The following is a 23,777-nucleotide window of genomic DNA, read 5'->3' on the forward strand; positions in this document are numbered from 1 at the left end:
AAGGTTGGGGAGGATACCACCTGTGTGCGCTTTTCTGATAGCAGTCAGGAGCTGATGTTTGGCTGGTGGACTAAAATGTGCTAACATCTCCTCATAGGCCTTGAGAAAATGTCCTACACATAGCTTAGGATAGTCTGGAAAAGGTGGTTATTCAACAACCCTTGTGTTAGATATGGTTTGCCTGCTAATCGTGAATGACACCCCAGAAGGTGAGAAAGTTCTACCTGTAATATCTAAGGCTTGAACAACTAAGACCCTTCTGTAGGACACCAAGCAGAGCAACATAGACAGTTTTTCTGAGAGTTAGATTGCCAGGACAAGAGCAGGTTAAGTACCTGATTGACATCCCAGAGTGCAGAATATTGTGGTTCTGGGGAAGGGACAATAGGATCCCTCACAAGAACCAACACACAAAGGGATGCTTCCCAACCAGGAAACCGTCCATGGGAACATGCCCCACTGAGATGGCTGAACAGAAAGTACTGATGATGTGATATGCCAAGTCCTCCTGTGCTAAAGCGGACAGAAAATTGAAGACTTTCACAACATCTGCGACCATGGGATCAAAACCCTGTCGTAAACACCAACAGGATCATCATGTCCATGCAGAGCTGTATTGTTTAATGGTACTGTTGGCCCAGGCCCTGGATAAGATTTTCTCAGCCTGTCTTGAAAGGCCCTGGACCAACCGTCAACCCCTGTAATCCACCACACCATCAGGCATAGAGACCCCTCTAGGACCATCTGGTGCAGCATCTGATCTGGAATAAGGAGAAGAGTTGGAAATAGCTTAAGAAAGTTCCAGTGGAACCAGAAACCAAATTTGAGACTTCCAGATCAGGGTGATCAGCCAACTTCCACTTGTTGCTTTTAGATCTGGGCTAAGGCCCGAATGCTCACCGCGAATAGGGGAAACGCATAACCTTGCTCTGGTCTCCAGTCCTGGAGATACACAACCGTGGCTGTAGCTTGCGGATCAAGCCTCCAGTTGAAAAACCTGGACAGCTGATGGTCCAGTCTGGATGTGAACAGATTAACAGAGAACAGTTCTCACCAGTCCTTAAGTGTGGCAAAGACTTCCAGGTGTAGTTTCCAAAGGCTGGAATCCCGGAAGTGACAAGATTGCCAGTCTGTCACACTGTTCTCTTGTCCGGGAAGATACTCAACCATGACTGAAATCTGGTGATCCAGGTAAAACTGCCAAACCATGGTTGCCAGATCCAAGAGAACCTTGGACCAGTACCCTCTAGGTGGCTGATATATCTGACAGCTGATATGTTGTCCACCTTGAGGAGTGCACATGACTGAATTCTGTCCCTGGTTCAACATCGGACAGCAAAGTAACCAGCCAGAAGCTCCAAACAGTTGGTATGTAATCTCTGTTCTTGAGGAAACCACAAACCTCCTGTTGAGAACTCTCCAGACTGATCACCTCTGCTTGACCTGCTCATGCACAACTCGATAACGAGATCCAGGCCCGAGCCAAAGATCGCCCTCCCATTCCATGCTTCCATATGGGAAAGCCACAAATGAATCTCCTCCCGTGCCTGAAAGGGTGACAGACTGAGGGTAAGTGAGACCCTTGCACAGATTAGCTGCTTTCAGACACTGTAGGGGACTCGATAATGCAGGGGCCTGGAATGGAGGACAATAGGAGACCCACCAGACAAAAAATCTGTCATAAGGAGACTTAATATGGATAAGTAGGCATTCTTTTGGTTTAGACAGACCTTCCAGTCGAACAGGCACAGTACGTCCTGAAGGAGATGGATGCCCTTCATTTTGAAGTGGCGATACACCAGCCACTCGCTGAATTAGCGTATGTCGATGACCGAGTGCTGGCCCCTGGTGCTGTTGTCGACTAGAAAAAAGTTGCTGATAAAACTGTGGGGGGAGGAACTGTTGGACATATGGCCCCTTTTGCCAGAAAAGAGGTGACTTCTGCGTCCACCAGTGTGGCTTCTTGTAACGAGAAGTGAATGGGCCTTGGACGTAAGCCCTGTTTGGAAGAACTGAAAAATTCTATTTGAAACCACTAAATTGTCTGCAAGACCCATGTGTCCATAGTGTTAATCTCCAAATGTGGGAAGAATTTGCCACCGGAATTGGAGGAAGCGTTGAATCCCTTAAAGTATCTGCCTCTGAAGCGCTGACCATGGTTTACATAGAAGTTGGCGAAACAGCTGCAGTCCTGATATTGCCTTGCCCTCTAGGAGGATATTGGGAGGAACCCTCGTGTCCCCTGCCACAACACACCCACTGAAAACCCCTGAGGGGAACACCCTTTTAATGACCGATTGGTCCTTGTCCCTTGAGGTGAAGGTATTAATGCATTTGCCCAATTCTTTAATAAAGGGCTCCCCAAAGAGTCCTCCCTCGACCACTGGTTCTGCCTCGGAGTCTGTGAGGTCTCCAAGCATCGAGTCCACTTTGATCAGTAAGGAAAAGTGATGCTCCGAGGACAGCAAGCAGTTGGCATTGCCCATAAAAATGATTGTCCATTGCGCCCATCCAGAGAGCACTTCCAGCTAAATTAGGGATCCCGAAGGCTTGGCATCCTCTGCCATGTCTAATATCTTGGTCAATGGGCCAGGAGCAGCCAGAAGCTTGAAATGGCACACCTTCCAGTACCGAATATACCCTTCTTAGGGTCTTTCATGCATTTGGCCAAGAAGGTGGCCATTCTGAGGTCCAGTTCCAGGGTTAAGGCCACCTTCCCATCCACAAAGGTGCATGGACATTCCTCCTTAAGGCGGCTAAGGACCTCCTTCCTCGGTAGCTTCCTCCCTAATATATTCCTGAACGTAATTTGCCTCCTTCTCTGAGGGGCCCCATTCTGAGGATGTGGGATAGAGGATCTTCTCTGTGTCCAGCATGTCTGACCCATCATTGGGGACATTGGGATTAGCGGAGGGTTGGCCTCATTATCAGTGTCCCTGTGGAGATCATCATTTAGGGCGTTGGGGGAGACAAATAAGATGGCTCATTAATTAGCCTGCTTGAATCGGGGTGCAGAAGGGAGTGGGGTTCTGAGCCAGGAAGTGTGTGTAGGAGGCTGGCCTGGCTTATAGTGGGTACCTTGTGGTGCTTACACCCTGTGCCAGGTCCAGTTATCCCTTATTAGTAGAATAGAGGTGTTTCTAGCAGCTTAGGCTGATAGGAGGTAGCTATGGCAAAACAGCTTAGGCTGAACTAGGAGACATGCAAAGCTCCTACTATCCCACTTATATCATATAGCACAATATCATAAGAAAACACAATACTCAGAGTTAGAGGACATCCTTTGTTCTGCCTTCCCGGAACTGGGCTGCCCAGACCCCAGGAGGGCAGAACCCTGTCTGAGGGGTTGGCAGCAGCAGCAGCTGCAGTGGAAACCCCGGAAAGGCAGTTTGGCAGTACCCGGGTTCTGTGCTAGAGACCTGGGGGATCATGGAATTGTCCCCCCAATACCAGAATGGCATTGGGGTGACAATTCCATGATCTTAAACATGTTACATGGCCATGTTCGGAGTTACCGGTTATCGCCATGGTCATCCGCCACTTCTCCACTCCGACCAACAGGGCGGTGATGACCGATGGGCTGGAGATTTCGGTCTCCAGCCCGGCAGCCGTCAACAGACCACCGGAGGTATCAGGACCCTGCATACCGCCATGGATTTGGGGTGGTTTGGAACGCCACGAAATCCATGGCGGTAGTCACTATCAGTGCCAGGAAATTCCTTCCCTGGCACTGACAGGGGTCTCCCCCACCCCCGAGTCCTCCCCCACCCCCCAAAGGTGGCAGGACCCCCTCCCCACCCCCAACATCAACATACACCCCCCCCTACATGCGCACATACACTACAACAACACATACCTGCACACATACAAACAGACATGCAAACAGACCGACCCGCACACATTTTCCAGACACACAACACCCCCGCATGCATACACGCACACGCACACCCCCATGCACGCATGCAACACCCCCACCCCCCTCCCTTAATGGACGATTACCTTACCTTGTCCAGTGATCCTCCAGGAGGGGACGGGATCCATGGGGGCTGCTCCACCGCCAGCTCCCTGTCACCAGAACACCGCCACACCGAATCCTGGGTTGGGTTTCGGTGGGCAGTGTTCTGATGACGGGGCAGTGGAGGTGGAGCAGCCTCCACTTTGCCGCCGACCGCCAGTATGGCTACTGGCGGCTCTCCGTCCGAAAAAGGGCAAAGGGCTGCCAGCAGTCATGATTCGCTGCGCGGAAAACCACCTGCACTGGCGGTTTTCAGCACAGCGGTACCTCAGTGGTTCTGGAAAAAGACCGCTGACAACAAAAGAGGGTCCCACAAAGCCGGTGGTCAACTCAGCGAGTAGGGCAATACAGGATGGAGTGCTGGGGACCTGGGCTGTGCTGTGCATGAAGGATTCCTTGCAAAAGTGCACAGAAGCCTTAGCAGCTGCAGATCACGCAGTACACAGGATTACTGTCTGGCGTGGGGAGGCGAAGACTTACCTCCACCAAATGTGGACAGAAGGACCACTGGACTGTCGGGGTCACTTGGATCCAGCTCCTGTGTTCCAGGGACCACGCTCGTCAAGATGAGAGGGGACCCAGAGAACCGGTGATGCAGAAGTTTGGTGCCTGCGTTAGCAGGGGGAAGATTCTGTGGACCCACTTGAGATTTCTTCTTGGCTTCCAGTGCAGGGTGAAGGCAGACAGCCCTCAGAGCATGCACCACCAGGAAACAGTCGAGAAAGCCGGCAGGATTAGGCGCTACAATGTTGCTGGTAGTTGTCTTGTTACTTTGTTGCAGTTTTGCAGGTGTCCTGGAGCAGTCAGCGGTCAATCCTTGGCAGAAGTCGAAGGGAGATATACAGAGGAACTCTGGTGAGCTCTTGCATTGGTTATCTGAAGAGAAACCCACAGGAGAGACCCTAAATAGCTCTCAGAGGAGGATTGGCCATCTAACCAGGAGAGCACCTATCAGGAGAGGTCTCTGACATCACCTTCTGGCACTGGCCACTCAGAGGCCTCCATTGTGCCCTCACACCTCTGCATTCAAGATGGCAGAGGTCTGGGACACACTGGAGGAGCTCTGGGCAGCACCCCCGGGGTGGTGATGGACAGGGGAGTGGTCACTCCCCTTTCCTTTGTCCAGTTTAGCACCAGAGCAGGGTCTGGGGGATCCCTGAACCGGTGTAGACTGGCTTATGCAAGGAGGGCACCATCTGTGCCCTTCAAAGCATTTCCAGAGGCTGGGGAAGGCTACTCCTCCCCAGCCCTTAACACCTAGTTCCAAAGGGAGAGGGTGTAACACCCTCTCTCAGAGGAAATACTTTGTTCTGCCTTCGTGGGACTGGGCTGCCCAGACCCCAGGAGGGCAGAAGCCTGTCTCTGGGTTGGCAGCAGCGGTGGCTGCAGTGAAAACCCCAGAGAGCTAGTCTGGCAGTACCCGGGGTCCATGCTGAAGCCTCGGGATGCATGGGATTGGCTCCCCAATACCAAATTTGGAATGGGGGGACAATTCCATGATCTTAGACATGTTACATGGCCATATTCGGAGTTACCATTGTGAAGCTACATGTAGGAATTGACCTATGTGTAGTGCACACGTGTAATGGTGTCCCCGCACTCACAAAGTCCAGGGAAATTGCCCTGAACAATGTGGGGGCACCTTGGCTAGTGCCAGGGTGCCCTCACACTTAGTAACTTTGCACCTAACCTTCACCAGGTGAGGGTTAGACATATAGGTGACTTATAAGTTACTTAATTGCAGTGTGAAATGGCTGTGAAATAGCGTGGACGTTATTTCACTCAGGCTGCAGTGGAAGTCCTGTGTAAAAATTGTCTGCGCTCCCTATGGGTGGCAAAGAAAATGCTGCAGCCCATAGGGATCTCCTGGACCCCCAATACCCTGGGTACCTAGGTACCATATACTAGAAAATTATAAGGGTGTTCTAGTGTGCCAATTAGAATTGGTGAAAATGGTCACTAGCCTGCAGTGACAATTTTAAAAGCAGAGAGAGCATAAGCACTGAGGTTCTGGTTAGCAGAGCTTCAGTGACACAGTTAGGCACCACACAGGGAACACATATAGGCCACAAACTATGAGCACTGGGGCCTGGTTTGCAGGATCCCAGTGACACAGGCAAAAACAAACTGACACACAAGTAAAAATGGGAGTAACATGCCAGGCAAGATGGTACTTTCCTACATCCCCCCCCCCCACAAACAAGTGACAATAAGGCTAACCTTGCCCAGTTGAGTCTTCATTGTCTAAGTGGAAATATCTGGAGAGTCCATCTGCATTGGAGCGGGTACTTCCAGGTCTATTTTCCACTGTATAGTCCATTCCCTGTATGGAGATGGACCACCTCAACAATTTAGGGTTTTCACCTTTCATTTATTTAAGCCATAATAGAGGTTTGTGGTCTGTCTGAACAATAAAGTGAGTACCAAACAGTTATGGTCTCAACGTTTTTAGTGCCCAGACCACAGCAAAGGCCTCCTTCTCTATGGCAGACCAACGCTTTTCTCTAGGGGTCAACCTCCTGCTGATAAAAGCAACATGTTGATCCTTGCCCTCAGTGTTAAGCTGTGATAGCACTGCCCCAACTCCCAATTCAGAAGATTCAGTCTGGACCATGAACTTTTTGGAGTAGCAAGGGCTTTTTAGGACAGGTGCCGAGCACATGGCCTGTTTGAGCTCATCAAAAGCTTTTTGACAGCTAGCTGTCCACAATACCTTTTTAGGCATCTTCTTACTAGTGAGGTTATTAAGAGGAGCTGCAATGGAGCCATAATTCTTGATGAACCTCCTATAGTACCCTGTGAGGCCGAGAAAGGCTCTCACCTGGATTTGAGTTGTAGGGGGAGCCCATTCCATAATGGTCTGGATCTTCCCCTGCAGTGGTGCAATCTGTTCCCCACCTACCAGTTGGCCCAGATAAACCACTTTCCCCTGCCCTATCTGGCAATTTGAAGCCTTGATAGTGAGCCCTGCCTTTTGCAGGGCCCCCAAAACTTTCCACATGTTGACAAGGTGTCATTCCAGGTGGAGCTAAAGACAGCTATATCATCTAGATATGCTGCACTAAAAGCTTCCAAAACTTGCAGGACTGTGTTCACCAACCTCTGAAAAGTGGCAGGTGCAGTCTTCAAACCAAAGGGCATCACAGTGAACTTATAGTGCCCTCCAATTGTGGAAAATGCAGTTTTAGGTTTAGCATCTTCTGATAATTTAATCTGCCAATACCCTGCAGTTAAATCAAAAGTGCTTAGATACTTGGCAGAGGCCAGCGTATCTATTAGCTCATCTGCCCTGGGCATAGGGTGAGCATCTGTCATGGTTACTTGATTGAGACCTCTGTAGTCAACACAAGACCTAATTTTTCTTTTTCCATCCTTACTGTGAGGTTTTGGGACAAGCACCACTGGGCTAGCCCATGGGCTTTCTGAAGGCTCAATCACTCCTAAGTCCAGCATCTTCTGCACCTATTGTTTTATGCAATCCCTGACATGGCCAGGCTGCCTATAAATCGTACTCTTGACAGGTAAACTGTCCCCAGTATTGACTGTGTGCTCACACCAGGTAGCTGTACCTGGTATCAGAGAGAAGAGGTCAGAAAATTGTCCTAGGAGATTAATGCAGTTGTCCTTCTGCTCAGCAGTAAGGCAATCTGCTAACACCACTCCCCCCACTAAGCCTTCAGCTTCGGTGGTGGAGAAGGGATCAGGGAGAGGGTCACTCTCTTCTTCCTGTCCCTCATCAGTTGCCATGAGCAGGGTTAAGTCAGCCCTGTCATAGTAGGGTTTTAGGCGGTTGACATGGATCACCCTAAGGGGACTCCTGTCAGTGCCCATGTCTACCAAGTAGGTAACCTCACCTTTTTTCTCAACAATGAGATGGGGTCCACTCCATTCGTCCTGGAGTGCTCTTGGGGCCACAGGCTCCAATACCCACACCTTCTGTTCTAGGTGGTACTGGGTCAGGGAGGCCTTCTGGCCATGTCATTGCTTTTGGAGCTCTTGGCTGGCCTGAAGGTTTTTACTGGCCTTTTTCATGCACTCGGCCATTCTTGATCTTACGCCAAGTACATAGTCCACAATGTCCTGTTAAGGAGATTTTAAAGGTGGTTCCCAACCTTCCTTCACAAGTGCAAGGGGACCTCCCACAGGATGCCCAAAGAGGAGTTGAAAGGGGCTAAAGCCCACTCCTTTTTGGGGTACCTCCCTGTAAGCAAAAAGGAGGCATTGCAACAGGACATCCCATCTCCTTCTGAGTTTTTCAGGGAGTCCCATAATCATACCTTTGAGAGTTTTATGAAACTTCTCAGCCAGACCATTTGTTTGTGGATGGTAAGGAGTTGTGAACTTGTAGGTTACACCACACCCCTTCCACGTAGTTTCCAGGTATGCAGACATGAAGTTACTACCTCTGTCTGACACCACTTCCTCAGGGAAGCCCACTCTGGAAAAGATTCCCAGGAGGGCTTTTGCCACTGCGGGAGCTGTAGTGGTCCTTAACCCCTTCCCCGCCAGGGACGTAATGGTTACGTCCATGGCAGCGCCCGTGTGGCGCCATGGACGTAACCATTACGTCCTGGGACTGGCAGTCGGGGGAAGCGCTAGCGCTTCCCCCGAGGGCCGCCCCCCAACACCCCCAGGCCAGGGCTGAAAGGGGAATCCCTTCCCCTTTCACGCCCCCCCCCCCACCCCCCCCATGACATCAGCGCGCGATCGCGCGCTGATTTCATGGAAAGGGGGAAAGACGCGCTGGAAGCCATTTGCTTCCAGCGCGTCTAAGGGAGAAGGTGAGTTTTTCACCTTCGTGCGGGGTGGGGGTGCTCTGAGAGAGGCATCGAGGGAAAGGAAAGGGTTTTCCTTTCCCTCTATGTCTCTTTGAGCATTCCTGCTGCACGATCGCGATGCGATCGGGCAGCAGGAATGCCCACTAGACACCAGGGATTTCTCTTTTGAATGCATACTAGTGTAGGGGAGCGACCCCTTGGGCAAGGGTCGCTCCCCTTTGGGGGCACATGTATTTTACGTCGTTTCTGCCCCCCCTGGGGGCAGATTGGCCCTATTTTTAGGCCGATCTGCCCCCAAGGGGGGCAGAAAGCCACTAGACACCAGGGATTTTATTGTTGATTTGTATTTTTTGTGTTGGGGGGCGGCCCCTTGGGCAAGGGTCGCTCCCCTTTGGGGGCAAATGTATTTTACGTCGTTTCTGCCCCCCCTGGGGGCAGATTGGCCCTATTTTTAGGCCGATCTGCCCCCAAGGGGGGCAGAAAGCCACTAGACACCAGGGATTTTATTGTTGATTTGTATTTTTTGTGTTGGGGGGCGGCCCCTTGGGCAAGGGTCGCCCCCAGGGGCCCTCATGTATTTTTGGGCAGTTCTGCCCCCCTTGGGGGCAGAGAGGCCTTTTTTTTTTAGGCCTTTCTGCCCCCAAGGGGGGCAGAATCCCAATAGCGCCAGAAATAGTATGTATGTATGTGTGCTTTGTGTTGGGGGGTGGCCCCTTGGGCAAGGGTCGCTCCCGCCAGGGGCGCAATGTATTTATTGTCGTTTCTGCCCCCCTTGGGGGCAGATTGGCCCTATTTTTAGGCCGATCTGCCCCCAAGGGGGGCAGAAAGCCACTAGACACCAGGGATTTTATTGTTGATTTTTATTTTTTGTGTTGGGGGGTGGCCCCTTGGGCAAGGGTCGCCCCCAGGGGCCCACATGTATTTTTGGGCAGTTCTGCCCCCCTTGGGGGCAGAGAGGCCTATTTTTTTTATGCCTTTCTGCCCCCAAGGGGGGCAGAATCCCAATAGCGCCAGAAAGATATGTTTGTATGTGTGCTTTGTGTTGGGGGGTGGCCCCTTGGGCAAGGGTTGCTCCCCCCGGGGCGCAATGTATTTATCGTCGTTTCTGCCCCCCTTGGGGGCAGATTGGCCCTATTTTTACGCCGATCTGCCCCCAAGGGGGGCAGAAAGCCACTAGACACCAGGGATTTTATTGTTGGTTTTTATTTTTTGTGTTGGGGGGCGGCCCCTTGGGCAAGGGTCGCCCCCAGGGGCCCACATGTATTTTTGGGCAGTTCTGCCCCCCTTGGGGGCAGATATGCCTATTTTTTAGGCCTTTCTGTCCCCAAGGGGGGCAGAATCCCCATAGCGCCAGGGATACTATATGTGTGTGTGCTTTGTGTGGGGGTGTGGCCCCTTGGGCAAGGGTCGCCCCCCCCCCAAAGGGTGCAATGTAATCTGGGCGATTTCTGCCCCCTCCCCTTGGGGGTAGATTGGCCTATTTTTTTTTAGGCCCATCTTCCCCCAAGCAGAGAAGACTAGACACAAGGGAAAATGAAAAAATGGTTAGTGGCGGAGTGTTTGTCAACTGGCGAAGTATTTGCTTTTATGATAATAACAGTTTTTCTCCTTTTTGTTCTAGTTCAAAGCTTTTGCTGACTTTGCTGTGGCTTGTTGCAGTTTTGGCAGTAGTTGTCCTGCGGTTTGCGTAGTTGCATGTTTTAGGTAAGTAAATATATTTACTCCAAGTGAGTATTGTTGCAATGCATGAATGACATGTTTGTAGGTGGTGTACTGAATGCAGGATTGTGTGTGAAATTGTCCTTAGAGTTATGCACAATGATTATTGTGTTGTCTTATGTCTAATTTGCTTTTTTTTTTCTCTTTTTAGTGGGATATCGTTGGTGATTGCTGTGGCTGTGCAGAGTAGTTGCTGGTGAGTCAAGCTTTTTCAGGCAAGTGAGCAGTATAGTTTTTGAGTTTATAATTCTTAGTGATAAACCTATACTTTGTTACTTATCTTACACAGTGCTGGTTGTTGGTGGTGTATTTGTCCAGTTAATTTTTGTAGGAAGGATCATGGCCAGCCGTAGGATGACCGCTCAGCAGGTTGTTAGTGTGCTTTTTGAGTCATCTTCTGACCATGAATATGAGACTGACTCTGCATCTGAGGCAGAGGAGGAAGTGCAGGATTCTGGAAGTGAATTTTCTGTCAGAGATGAATCATCTGATGATGAAGCCACTCTCAGTGCTGATGAAGGGCCTGTTTTAGAGGAGGACAGTGATGTGCCAATGGTGCAGGAGCCAGCGGCTGAAAGGCTTCCCATTGGAAGACCTGACGCATGGGTTGCACCAAACATGGAGCAGCCACAGTTGCCTGCATTTACTGGTTTTCCAGGGTGTCGAGTTAATACGGAAAACTTTTTGCCCGTCAACTTTTTTGAGTTGTTTATGGACGATATATTTTTGGAAGAGATTGTTGAGCAGACTAATTTGTATGCAGAGCAGTTTTTGAGGGACAACGCTGCCAGACTTAGGCCACACTCTAGAGCTAGCCGGTGGATTCCCACAAATCTGGAAGAGTTGAAAAAGTTCTTGGGTTTAACTTTTTTGATGGGGCTGATAAGGAAGCCGTCGCTGTCTTCATATTGGTCTAATAGTCCCTTGATGGCAACTGCTATATTTCCTGCCATCATGAGTCGTAACCGGTATGAGCTTCTTCTTCGGATGTTGCATTTTGTAGATAATGCTTTAGCCTTGCCACGAGATCATACTGATTCTGACCGTCTTTTTAAGATTAGACCTGTCCTTGATCATTTGGTAGATTGGTTTTCAGAGATCTATGTTCCAGGGAAAGAAATATCTGTAGATGAGTCTTTGGTCCTGTTCAAGGGTCGTTTGGTTTTTAGGCAGTACATTCCTAGCAAGAGGGCACGGTATGGAATTAAATTGTATATGCTGTCAGAAAGTAGTACAGGATATGTTTATAATTTCCGGGTCTACACTGGTAGGGATTCCAATATTGACCCCCCTGGTTGTCCTCCCACTTTTGGAGTTAGTGAGAAAATTGTGTGGGAACTTGGTAGACGACTGTTTAACAAAGGTCACCATTTATATGTAGATAACTTCTACACTGGAGTTCGGTTGTTCAAGGAGTTGTTCAGAGTGGACACTGTTGCTTGTGGCACAATCCGCTCTAATCGGAAAGGCTATCCAAAAGAGCTTGTCTGTAAAAAACTTGAGAAGGGACAGTGCAGTGCCTTGCGGAATGATGAGCTGCTAGCTCTGAAATTTGTAGACAAGAGGGATGTATACATGCTAAGCACCATCCATGATGAGAGTACTTCACCTGTGGCTGTTTGGGGTCAGGTTGCCGAAGTGCGCAAACCTGTGTGCATCTTAGACTATAATAAGCACATGGGTGGTGTTGATAGAGTAGATCAGAGGTTAGAACCTTACACTGCTGCTCGTAAGTCTTATGTGTGGTATAAGAAATTAGCGCTTCACTTGTTCCACTTGGCAACTTTTAATGCTTTTGTTGTGTTTAAGGATAGTTCTCCAGAGTCAAGGATGACATTTGTGAAATTTCAGGAGTCTATCATAGCTAGCCTTGTTGTGCTGGAACAGGCAAGAGTTCCTAGAGAAGCAGTGGTGGAGGATGTGGCTAGATTGAAAGATCGTCACTTTGCTGAGCACATTCCTCCCACGGCCAAAAAAAACTTTCCTGCTAAGAGATGTAGGGTCTGTGCTCGAAGAGGTATCAGGAAAGAGACTAGAATGTACTGCCCTGATTGTCCTTCAAAGCCTGGGCTGTGTGTGGGTGGCTGTTTCAGGAGCTACCACACACAGAAGAATTATTGGGAAATTCCGTGAGCGTAAACTGGTGTTTTATATTTTTATATGTTCGGTTTCACGGTTGGCATTAGTCATGTATTCAGTTAGAGCTTTTGTGTTTGTAGTTTTGTACTAATTTATGATTAGTGGTTTCTTTGTTGTTTAAAAACAAAAAAAAGGGGATGGCATGTGTAGAGTGGCGCTTGGCTGGCGGCGTGGTTGTGGTGTCGCTTGGCTGGCGGTGTGTATGGGGTGGCGCTTGGCTGGCGGTGTGTGTGGGGTGGCGCTTGGCTGGCGGTGTGTGTGGGGTGGCGCTGGGCTGGCGGTGTGTGTGGGGTGGCGCTTGGCTGGTGGTGTGGGTGGGGTGGCGCTTGGCTGGTGGTGTGGCGCTTGGCTGGCAGTGCCGGCCAAACGCCAGTCCACACACTCATCAGCTGGTGTGATTGCTGTATCAGGCATGTGGGCGTATGAAAGTGATGGGCCCTTGACAGGCGCTGTCTGTGGATGCGAGTCTTGTAATGTGCTGGGCCCGTGGCTGGCGGCGTGAATGGTCTAGTGCATGTCATGTATGAAAGGTGTGTGAATGGACTGTAAAGCGGTTGGTGCCTTGTCGTGGCTTTACAGCTCACGAGCTGTGAGTCATTGGTTCAGTTTTTTGGCCTTTCAGTTATTACCAGTGCATTTCACTTTTGTGAAATCTCTTGTTAATAAAATTTGATCTACTGAACCATCACTCACCCTCGTGCCAAATCCAACCAGTATGTGTGGTACAAATGACAAAACCTGCTCCGCTGTAATCAGGCATCGCAGCACACTTGAGACACGCTAGGTGCCTCGGGTGGGACCCCGATGATGAAGCATGCCACCAACTTGGTTGGTGGGTGAGGGGTCTTCTTCACATAACCTAAGTGTGTTTCCTTTCACAATTTTAGTGTTTGGCACATCACGGACGTATGTGCACACATCAAAGTGATATATTCCAAAAATACCTGTGTTTGGGGGGGAGGGCCCACCTATGTTTTTGGTCCTGGGTGCGGCCGTCATGTAGGGAAACCTACAAAACCCAGAAACTTTTTAAAACTAGTCACCCCAAGGAGTCTAGGGAGGTGTGGCTTGTGTGGCTCCCCCAACATTTTCTTACCCAGACTCCTCTGTAAACCTCAAAATTTGCATAAAAAAGCATATTTTCCTGATTTTTCTTAGTAGGATCACCGCTCCAGCACAAAATTCCTACTCCCCAGTTTTCCCCTCAGTCTCCCAAGTAAAATGACACCTCACTTATGTGGGTCCCCAAAGCAGCGTCCGTCTAAAGATGTATAAAAGAATATGCCCTTATAAACTTGCTGTGCTATCCCTTCTATCCCTTCAGGTTTTGGGCCTTATTCTGTTGCAGGCACCTGGCCCACCCACACAAGTGAGGTATCATTTTTATTGGGAGACTTGGGGGAACGCTGGGTGGAAGGAAATTTGTGGCTCCTATCAGATTCCAGAACTTTCTGCCACAGAAATGTGAGGAACATGTGTTTTTTTAGCCAAATTTTGAGGTTTGCAAAGGATTCTGGGTAACAGAACCTGGTCCGAGCCCCGCAAGTCACCCCTCCTTGGATTCCCCTAGGTCTCTAGTTTTCAGAAATGCACAGGTTTGGTAGGTTTCCCTAGGTGCCGGCTGAGCTAGAGGCCAAAATCTACAGGTAGGCACTTCGCAAAAAACACCTCCGTTTTTTTCCAAAATTTAGGATGTGTCCACGTTGCGCTTTGGGGTGTTTCCTGTCGCCGGCGCTAGGCCTACCCACGCAAGTGAGGTATCATTTTTATCGGGAGACTTGGGGGAACGCTGGGTGGAAGCAAATTTGTAGCTCCTCTCAGATTCCAGAACTTTCTGCCACAGAAATGTGAGGAACATGTGTTTTTTTAGCCAAATTTTGAGGTTTGCAAAGGATTCTGGGTAACAGAACCTGGTCCGAGCCCCGCAAGTCACCCCTCCTTGGATTCCCCTAGGTCTCTAGTTTTCAGAAATGCACAGGTTTGGTAGGTTTCCCTAGGTGCCGGCTGAGCTAGAGGCCAAAATCTACAGGTAGGCACTTCGCAAAAAACACCTCCGTTTTTTTCCAAAATTTAGGATGTGTCCACGTTGCGCTTTGGGGTGTTTCCTGTCGCCGGCGCTAGGCCTACCCACACAAGTGAGGTATCATTTTTATCGGTAGACTTGGGGGAACATAGATTAGCAAAACAAGTGCTATTGCCCCTTGTCTTTCTCTACATTTTTTCCTTCCAAATATAGGAGAGTGTGTAAAAAAGACATCTATTTGAGAAATTCCCTATAATTCACATACTTGTATGGTCACCCCGGAATTCAGAGATGTGCAAATAACCACTGCTCCTCAGCACCTTATCTTGTGCCCTTTTTGGAAATGCAAAGGTTTTCTTGATAGCAATTTTTTACTCTTTATATTTCAGCAAATGAATTGCTGTATACCCGGTATAGAATGAAAACGCACTGCAGGGTGCAGCTCATTTATTGGCTCTGGGTTCCTCGGGTTCTTGATGAACCTACAAGCCCTATATATCCCCGCAACCAGAGGAGTCCACCAGACGTAACGGTATATTGCTTTCCATAATCTGACATTGCAGGGAAAAGTTACAGAGTAAAACGTAGAGAAAAATTGATGTTTTTTTCACCTCAATTTCAATATTTTTCTCTTTCAGCTGTTATTTTCTGTAGCAAACCCTTGTAGGATCTACACAAATGACCCCTTGCTGAATTCAGAAGTTTCTCTACTTTTCAGAAATGGTTAGGTTTCTGGGATCCAGCATGGGTTTCATGCCCATTCCTGTCACTGACTGGAAGGAGGCTGAAAGCACAAAAAATTGCAAAAATGGGGTATGCCCCAGTAAAATGCCAAAATTGTGTTGAAAAATTGGGTTTTCTGATTCAAGTCTGCCTGTTCCTGAAAGCTAGGAAGCTGCTGAGTTTAGCACTACAAACCCTTTGTTGATGCCATTTTCAGGGGGAAATCCACAAGCCTTCTTCTGCAGCCACTTTTTCCATTTTTTTTTAAAAAAACTAAATTTTCGCTGTATTTTGGCCAATTTCTTGGCCTCCTTCAAGGGAACCCACAAAGTCTGGGTACCTCTAGAATCCCTAGGATGTTGGAAAAAAAGGACGCAAATTTGGCTTGGTTAGCTTATGTGGACAAAAAGTTATGAGGGCCTAAGCGCGAACTGCCCCAAATAGGCAAAAAAAGGCCTGGCACAGGAGGGGGAAAAGGCCTGGCAGCGAAGGGGTTAAGGGAATTGCTTCAGGATACCTAGTGGCATGGTCCCCTACCACAAGGATAAACCAATTGCCTGAAGCTGTAGGAGGGTCAAGGGGGCCAACCCCTACCCTTTCAAAGGGCACCCCAACCACAGGAAGTCGAATTAAGGGGGCCTTAGGTGTGCCACCAGTCTTGCCACTGGCTTGGCAGGTCACACAAGAGCGACACAACTCTTACTGTCCTCTAACATATGAGGCCAGTGAAACAATGGCACAAGCCTGTTCCAAGTTTTACTCTGGCCCAAATGCCAAGCCAAAGGAATGTCATGTGCCAAGGTTAAAAGAAACTCCCTATACTGCAAAGGGATGACCAATCTCCTGGCAGCCCCTAGGTTTAGGGTCCCTTGACTCAATATACAGGAGCTTGTCTTCCCAATGCATCTTACGGCTATCACTGACATCCCCATTCTGCTGTTTGACAGCTTGCTGTCTCAAACCCTCTAATGTGGGACAGGTCTACTGTGCCACACTCAGCTCTTCCCTGGCAGGCCCCCCTGCACCCAAAAGCTCAGCAGTGTCTGCTGCCAGCTCCTCTGGTATAGGTTCTGCACAGGGAGAGGATTCCATATCCTCAAAAGGGGAATCATCTGTAGAGGGAGGGATAGTGGGCAGGGATTTACCCTTTCTACCCCTAGCTTTTGGGAGCACTTGGTCCATTTTTCCAGAATCCAAGTTTCCCCGTCCTTTTTGCTTCTTGGCCTGAGCCCTTGTCAAAGCTAAAATATGCCCAGGAATTCCCAGCAATTGCTGCATGAGCCTCCAACTCCACTTCTGCCCAAGCTGATGTTTCCAAATTGTTTCCTAGTAGACAATCTACAGATAAATCAGTGGCTACCACAACTTTCTTTGGACCAGTAACACCCACCCCCCCAGTTGAGATTCACAACAACCATGGGATGGCTAAGAGTGTTGTCATGAGCGTCTGTCACTTGGTACTGCTGATCAAGTAGGTGTTGATCAGGGTGGTGGACCAGTTTTTCTATCACCATAGTTACACTGGCACCTGTGTCCCTGTAGGCCTCTACCTCAACACCATTGATTAGGGGTAGTTGCTTGTACTTACCCATATTAAGGGGACAAGCAACCAAGGTGGCAAAGTCAATATCGCCATCAGAGAATAAAACAGCCTCTGTGGTCTCCCTAACAAGACCAACCCCAACTACACTACCAATGGTGAGCCCAGCTACACCCTTGGATTGGCTATTTGTAGTAGACTTCCCACCACCACTGCTATTACTAGGGGCACTAGAGGTTGCAGTTGGGGTTGTGGTAGTGGGAGCCTTGGTGCTTTTCTTTGGACAAGTGGAATCACTCGCCCAGTGGCCTTTACTTTTACATAAATAACACCATGGCTTCTTTTGATTGTGGGAAAAGGATTTGGACCCACCACCCCCAGATAGTTTTTTTGTGCCAGATGAAGACTCAGAATGTTTTTTATCTTTGTCCCCACCCTTGTCAGAAGACTCACCATCCTTCATCTGGCCATCCTTGTTACCCCCTGTATGAACGTATCTGTTCACTCTTGTTCTGACCCATTTGTCTGCTTTCTTTCCCAATTCTAGGGGAGAGGTCAGATCTGAGTCTACCAAGAACTGGTGCAACAAATCAGACACACAATTGTTCAAACTATGCTCTCTCAGGTTTAGATTATACAGGCTTTCATAGTCATTCACCTTACTGCCATGTAACCAACTCTCCAAGGCCTTCACTGAACAGTCTACAAAGTCTGTCCAGTCTTGAGAGGGCTCTTTTCTGGTATCTCTAAACTTTATCCTGTATTGTTCAGTGGTTAAGCCAAATCCATCCAAGAGTGCATCCTTCAAAACTTTTTAATTATTAGCATCATTTTCTCTGACAGTAAGGAGCCTACCCTACCCTTACCAGTGAATGATAGCCACAAGATAGCAGCCCACTGCTTTTGAGGGTCTAACTGTACCATACAAGCCCTCTCAAGTGCAGCAAACCACTTGTTAATGTCATCCCCTCCTTGCAAGGGGGGACTATCTTATGCAGGTTTCTGGAATCTTGTTCTCTCACAGGATTGCTATCAAAAACACTGCTGCTGCCACCATGGGGAACTAACCCCAACCTCTGCCTTTCCCTCTCTACATCTAGAGATTTCCTGTCTAAGGCCAGCTGCTGCTGTCTTAGCTTCAGCCTGGCATCTTCCAACCTCAGCTTTCTGAGTTCCCTTTCCATAGTGTTATCCTCAGTGACGGAGGCTTGAGAATTGTGAGACACAAAAGAAATGTGGGAATTGGCAGAGTGTGACCTATCTCTAACTGACTGGACTCTAGTAACCTGGCCTTTAGGAGTGAAAGGTGCCCTACTAATGTGTGACCCCCTCCCACTACCAGTGTCAGTAGATGGCCTGTTAGCTGGCAGGTCTTTGGATGAACCCTCCCCAGCATCCTCAGGGGATTCCTCTGAGTCTTGCTGGCTACCCCCTCCTCTACCTCAAGATCCTGGGACGTCCCAGGCTGGTTCTTGTCACTTTCTAGGAGAAGGCTAAGGAGAAGATCTTTTGTAGGGTTCTTTCCAATGCTTTAACCTCTTTCTATGCAGAGACCCCTCAAACTTTTAAAGTTTAAACTACCATAGATTGCCTGGACAACTGTGGGAGTAAGTTCTACTGCAGACATGATTGTTAGAAAGGGTTTAGGACAGAGAGAATAAAGTTTAGAAACTTTTAGAGAAAAGAGAAAAACTTTTCAAACTTTTCACAACTTTTGAAAACATTTCTGAAACTTTTTAGAAAGTTTAAAGAAAGAAAGTTAAACTGTTTAGGCTAACTGTGTATATTCTGAAGTATTTGGTATATGTTTTTCTTATTAAAAGCACCAAATGACAAAGTGGGAAAGCAGTTACAAGTACTTATCCCACTGCTGCATCACCAATGTAGGAGGCTGGCCTGGCTTATAGAAAACACTAAGGGTGTCCAAGATACCCCACTCCAAGACCCTGAAAAGTAGGAGTAAAGTTACCCTACTTCCTCAGAAACACACTAAAGTCGTGATAGGAGATTCTGCAAAGGCAACAACTGACTGCAAAGCACTGAAGACGGATTCCCGAACCTGAGGATGTGTAAAGGAAGCGGACCAAGTCCAAGAGTCACACAAGTGTCCGGGGGGACAGGAGCCCACTAAACCCCGAATGAAGGTTCAAAAGGGCTGCCTCCGGGTGGAAGAAGCTGAAAATTCTGCAACAACGGAAGGTGCCAGGAACTTCTCCTTTGCACAGAAGATGTCCCACGGCGTGCTGGAGGGTGCAGAGTTGTTTCCATGTAAAAAGACCGCAAACAAGCCTCGGTGGCCCAGGAAGGAGCAGGAGGTTGCCCCTTGGAGGAGGAGACAGAGAGGGTGCTCAGCAGTACAGAGAGCCCACGCAGTAGCAGGCAGCACCCGCAGAAGCACTTGAACAGGCGTTCAAGAAATCTGAGCACGGTGGTCGTCTCAACACTACAAATGAGGGTTCCACAGGGGGAGGAGCCAAGATGGCGACCGGGAAGGCGCTTAATTGAGCGCTCCGCCTTGGGCTCGCCACAGAATATCTGCGGGGCGCTCCTGGGGCGCTGATGTTACATGCCAGAGGAGGGATCCGCTTCGGGAGCCTCTCTCCCCTTGCCGGCGGCTCTGGAAGCGCTCGGGCTGCCACGACGAGAGGCCGCCAAAGAGCTGCTCGTCGCGGGGAGTTGCGGCTGCCATTTTCTCTGCCGCGAGGGACGGGACTCTGCCCTGGGGCCTGGACAAAGAGGTGGGTGCGCGGTGACGGGAGCGGCCCGCCTCGGGAGGGCGGTAAGCCCAAATCCAGGCCCTGTACTGCCCTGGGCATTCCCCCCTCCCCCCGCTTCTCATTCACCGGAGTTTCCCCCCCGCTGGTTGCGGGGGGGACCGACGAGCAGCAGGGGACTAGCAGCAGGAGCCCCAGGCGGGTGCCCCTTCCACAATTGAAGACAGGCGGAAAGATGCGCCCCCCCCTTCGCGGAAGGTCCCGCGGGGCAATAGCAGTAGGCCGGGGGTGACGGCGACTCGTGAGCGGAGGGGGGACCCTCTCCCTGAACCCCCCACCCGCCGCTGACGGCTCTGGGATCTGCCGGGCGCCTGAGGACCCGATCGCGGATGACGCGCCCTCCCCAAGAGGCCGCTGCCGCCGTCTCCCCCTGAAGCGGGGATTTGCACCAAATTCGGAGAACCGGAGGTTGGTGCACAGCGGCTGGGGGGACCGATATAGAGAGGACTGGGAGCCCTCACTTGATCCCTGGGCGGCCCTTGCCCCCCCCTTCTCCTTATTGTGGATTCCCCCTCCCGCCCGTGGGGGGGGCGGAGGACGGTGGATGATTCCTGCTGGGGACCCCTGGGGGTGCCTCCCTACCCCATGCTCGACGGCGTGGTGTGCCTCCCTCTGGAGAAGACCCTGGGCCTGCAGGTAGATGTCGAGGCAACTACAGACGGGGCACGTGTAAGGCCAGATTGGATCAGGCCAAGTCATATCTCATGTTAAATGGCGCTGACTTGCACCACAAGTGCGGAACTGTTTTAAAGAATTTGAGCGCGCCCGGAACTTACTAAGCATGCACACACAGGAACAACACTCTTCCACCTCACATTGACAGAGGATCCAGGGCCTGGAGTTGGTTGCTGGCCGGAGGTTGGAGTGGGCGTGTGGACCCAGCGACGGGAGATCCCAGACCGCCTGAGCAAGATCTCACCTGGAGGGTTACCAGGAGAGCCGTAACCTCAAAAATCGAAGCACACACCGGCGCGGCCCCGTGGGCACATATAGCCCCCCCTCCTTGAATAGCCCAGAGAACGTGAGTGAGCACGTGGTTGCAGGTGGAATCAGGACACACCAGATAAGACAAAATGGCCGGAAGGCCCAAATCAGCTAAAAAACAGGATCGGAACACGCATGGCCAGGCACCTGGCGACCAACAACATACGCCCTCCCTGCAGTCACTGGAATCCACACTCCTAGCCCACTCCTCGCAATTCGAGAAAGTACTACAGGCAATCATGGACACTAAAACCTCACTGGAGACCAGGATAGACACGGTGTCGCAAGATCTGAACATCCTCAGAGTAGACCATCGCAAACTATCCGATAAAGTGAAGACAACGGAAGAGGCGCTAAGTGAACTGGCTCCCACAGTAGCGGATAAACAAAAACAAATTCTCCGCCTAGATGCAGAAGTAAAGACACTGCTGAGAAGAGCAGAGGAGGCGGAGGGCAGGTCCTGCCGCAACAACATACGGTTTCTCGGTTTTCCTGAAAAATCACTGGATCAAAACTCAGAGCTCCTGCTGGAACACTGGCTAATTAAAGAGGTCCTGAATGGAGTCCCATCAAAATTCTTCTCAGTGGAAAGAGCACACAGGATTCCAGGATGCCCCCAGCGCCGGGTCAACCTCCAAGACCGCTGATAGCCAGGTTCCTAAATTTTAGAGACCGCAATGCGATACTGCAACAGTTTCGCAGCAAAGGCCCGTTCAGGTACGAGGACTCGACTGTTCACGCTTATCCAGACTTCACTCAGGAAGTGCAAAAGCAACGTAATTCCTTCACCCAAATAAAACAACGCCTCCGTGAACATGATATAAAGTACGCATTATTATTCCCCGCCAAAGTACGAGTATTAATAGATGAACGCACCCACGTGTTCACCTCACCGGAAGACGCCTGGACGTGGATGCATGCTAGGGGCATCGCCCACCCCCGCGAAGCAACCGGCACCGACGAGAACTGGTCAACGACAAAGTCACGGAAACGATCCAAGAGGCGCCCCAGGGGTCAACCCACGGAGGAACAGGCTGCAGAAGAGAGAGCCAGGGCCCTAAAAGAAACCCCCCTGCTAACACAGAATTACTTCAAGACTCTCAGGACCCACCCAGAGGAAGGCTTGGAGTCGGACTCGATTAGCTCGGACTCCACATTAACGGAGGCACTGAGGGGCCCGAAGCTCACCCCCAGGACCGCAGACACACTCTGATCGAGCACCACCGACCCGTCCCCCTAAGGGGATCGACCGCCACAGCTGGAGAATAGAACTGAACTTTGCGAGCCCCACTCTTAGTGGGTGATTACATCATCCGAACTTACGTATCCTTACATATCTACTCCAGGAGATAACTCCTTTACATATATTGCGCGCAATTAGCGGTGGAGTGTGGCGGGGGGGTGGATAGCCGTGCCCTGGGAGTGCCCCAACTCACCCGCAGACCGTGTCTGCAGAAGGATGCGAGCCCCTACAATGAGCCGCACCCGGATAGTATCATTGCTCCCCCGCAGACATCCACATGGATACACTTCAGCTCGCACCTAAACTGGGTGTGTAGCTTGTTGCAAGTTCACAGTTGGGGTTGGGATCCAGTTGGGGAGGGAAAGAGGGTAACTACTAGTTTGTGCACTACAGGTCTGCTCACGACACTGGACATGCGACCGGAGGTAAGGGGCCCGCCCGCTGGGGCGACGGGGGCGGAGGAGACCGACTGGGCCATCTTGGGGGGTAGGGGGCAAGACACACCATTACAAAATGAACATGGCCAAACCTACAGCCTATAGCACACACACATATGACATAGTCCCCTGGAATGTCAGGGGACTTGGGACCCAAAGCAAAAGGTCTAGGGTGCATACACGACTCAAACGCCATGGCACACATATCGCAATCCTACAAGAAACCCACCTGCGGGACCCAGAACTGCAGGACCTACGCAGTAAATGGGGTGGACAGATTGTGGGCACATCCTATTCAACCTTTGCGAGGGGGGTCCTCATATGGATAGCAGGGAATGTCCCCTTTATCCAAACATCACACAAGATAGATCAGGAAGGCAGGTATGTTGTAGTGGAGGGTAAGTTGGACGGCAAACAACTGTCAATCATAGGGGTATATGCCCCTAATAGTGCATTGCCCGAGTTCCTGTGCACACTCACCCCAGCATTATTAACGAACCCCGAAACACCCGCCATATGGGGAGGAGACATCAACTGCACGCCGGACCCAGCACTGGACAGGTCTAACCTCCCCACACATTCAACAGTTAATAGATACTCCAGACGCCCATTGTCAACATGGGCCAGTAACATGGGCCTCCATGACATATGGCGCATGAAGCACCCACAACACAGGGAATATTCATTCTATTCAGCACCACATAAGGTACATACCAGGATAGACTTACTGTGGGGCACCCAGGAGATCTGCACAGTAACCAACGGAATAGAATACCTAGCCAAGACACTATCAGATCACTCACTGCTTAAAATAACTCTGGACTGGGATAGGAAGCGCCAGGTGATCCCAACATGGAGGCTACAAGCGGAAGCCTTACACGACCCTGCATTCACAGACACACTGAGAACAGCGCTAAAACAGTACTGGGAATTAAATATCGGCACCATAAACTTAAGAGTGATGGAGTGGGACGCACACAAAGTGGTGATCCGCGGGCATTGTATCTCCACTACATGGGGGGTGAGACGTACACTCCATACAGAGGTCAGCAAGCTGGAGAAGAAACTAAGAGCACTAGAAAACGCAGTAGCCCGCAATGAAACGCCATACACGCCACTAAAGGATGCGCGCGCAGAATATGCAAATGCCGACGCCACATTACGCCTTCATGATCACAAATACCACTTGGCTAGACTACAGTCGGAAGGCGACAGATCGGGTAGGCTACTCGCATGGCTCCTGCGGGAGGACCGGCGGTGCCCTCCAATCGGGGTAATAGGAGTAGGCGCAGGCGCAATGGCTACCACGCAGGTAAAAATAAACGATGCGTTTAGGGAATACTATACAGAATTATACACCAAAAGCACATCATGCTCTCTCCAACAGCTCGGGTCCTTTCTG

This window comes from Pleurodeles waltl, chromosome 11, assembly GCF_031143425.1.
Source record: "Pleurodeles waltl isolate 20211129_DDA chromosome 11, aPleWal1.hap1.20221129, whole genome shotgun sequence".
Taxonomy (NCBI): Eukaryota; Metazoa; Chordata; class Amphibia; order Caudata; family Salamandridae; genus Pleurodeles; species Pleurodeles waltl.